Genomic DNA, 1,865 nt, shown 5'->3' on the forward strand with positions numbered 1-1,865 from the left:
GGTTTATGGTAGAAAAAATAAAATAGTCAATTCCAGAGGACTGTCCATCTTCCCCCTCACCCTAAGCATTTGAAAGGAAAGAAAGACTAGCAGTGGTTCTCAACCTTCTGGCCCTTTAATACAGTTCCTCATGTTGTGACCCAACCATAAAATTATTTTCGTTGCTACTTCATAACTGTAATATTGCTACTGTCATGAATCGTAATGTAAATATCTGATATGCAGGATGGTCTGAGGCGACCCCTGTGAAAGGGTCGTTCGACCGCCAAAGGGGTCGCGACCCACAGGTTGAGAACCGCTGGACTAAAGGGTTGTTGTCGGGCGGCTTTTCAGCCTCGCGTTCCCAATCGCCCAGTAAAGTAAGGGGAAGAAAGCAGTGCAGAGAAGCCATGTCCTCTGGGAAGGAGAGAGACAGTCTCCCGAGCAGTCCCAGGCCCCGCATTTCCGACTTGCCCTCGGCTGCCAGGCTCTGGCTGGGTCCGGGGGCGCAGACCGAGGACCCGGCGATGCCCGCAGCACCTCCCGTCTCCCACTTTTCGCCCGCATCCTTGCGGGGAGCTGCGGGACATCGCCCGTTTAAGGGGCGGGGCGCGGCTCCACGTGCTTTCTGCTGAGTGACTGAGCTACAAAAACAGAGGCCGGGGAAGAGGGCGGGGAGGGAGGGAGAGAACAGGCTTTGACCGATAGTAACCTCTGTGCTCAGCGCAGCCGAATCTATAAAAGGAACTAGTCGCGGCACAAGCCGGGTAATTCCGAGGGAGACAGAGTGGGGCCGGGACCGCCGAGCCGAGCCGAGCCGACACATCTTCCCCCGGGCGCGGGTGGGCAAGGCAGGGGTCGCCGCAGCACTAGGGCCACCAGAGCCCATTTCTCGGGGCGCTCTGCTCCTGCTCTCCCCCTTCTCCAGAAGGGTTTTTCAGGGAGTGGGGAAAAGAGACGAAGACACAAAAGTGGAAAACAGGTAAGAGGCTCTGCAGTGACTTAGGCGTTATTGTTTGGTTTCGGGGCTGAGGAGGCTTTGGGATGCGCTGGGATTCGGGGACTTTAGTCCGGACCCCCACACCCTCCACCTCTTGCATTGAAATGGTGCGGGGGGTACCGTAAATGTGGGGATGTCGTTCTAGGACGAGCTCTGGCGACCCGAAGACGCTGCGCTGCTGCTCTCCGGGCTCGCCCTGTGGTGAGCCCGGGGAGCATCTCTGGGCTTGGAGACCCGGGCGCAGTACCTCGGGGGCAGTGGGTTGGGGGGCTTCTGGTCCTGCTGGGGGCCCTGCTGCCGGAGTGGGGACAGTGACGGGTCCTGCACCGAGCGCCTCCCTTTGTTTGGAAGTGCCCGGGCCGGCTAGAAACGCCTCTGGGTGCGGGTCGGCGGGCGCCCACCAGGATGAATGCCTACACTTGGTCCCCAGTCTGTGCTTTAAGAAGCTGGTCTGAATTGGGCTCTGACCCGGGGGTCCGCCCCGTGCGCCCTCAGACTGGATGGCGCGTTCTTGTTCCCTAAGAACCTGCCCGGGAGGCGTCCCAAACGGGGTCTGTGGTGATACTGCTCACTTGTTTGACTTGGGGGTCCTGCTCACAGTCTCCGTGCGCTCACCAGAGCTGGTGTCCCTGGCGCAGCGGGACGAGCTTTATTATTTTAAAAAACAGAAGATTTAGAAGGAGAGCCTGCACAAACCTAGAGCTGGGGTGCCCATTGCACTGCGCCCCCCGCCCCCGCAGTCTTCCTGCCCTTTGCTGCTAGTCTCTTGGGGCAGCCTAAGACCGGGCATGGATGGAGAAGCTGGGGCGAGATGGTGCAGAGGAATGACCGAGAGTAACCCCGGCGGGCGGTGCAGAACTGGGAGCTGCGCGCCTGGGCTGGGCTG

General features: G+C 59.7%; 1 protein-coding gene across 2 annotated transcripts in view; it reads left to right on the forward strand.

Moving 5' to 3' along the window:
- Positions 1 to 680: 680 nt before the first annotated feature.
- The window catches only part of ABCA1 (ATP-binding cassette, sub-family A (ABC1), member 1), a 120,591-nt gene continuing 119,406 nt past the window's right edge, over positions 681 to 1,865 (forward strand). For both annotated transcript variants that reach the window (XM_005859806.2, XM_005859804.2), the window contains exon 1: positions 681 to 961. The gene's annotated coding sequence lies outside the window, so the exon portion shown is untranslated. The remainder of the gene's footprint in view (positions 962 to 1,865) is intronic.

Source organism: Myotis brandtii, unplaced genomic scaffold, assembly GCF_000412655.1.
Source record: "Myotis brandtii unplaced genomic scaffold, ASM41265v1 scaffold13, whole genome shotgun sequence".
Classification (NCBI taxonomy): Eukaryota; Metazoa; Chordata; class Mammalia; order Chiroptera; family Vespertilionidae; genus Myotis; species Myotis brandtii.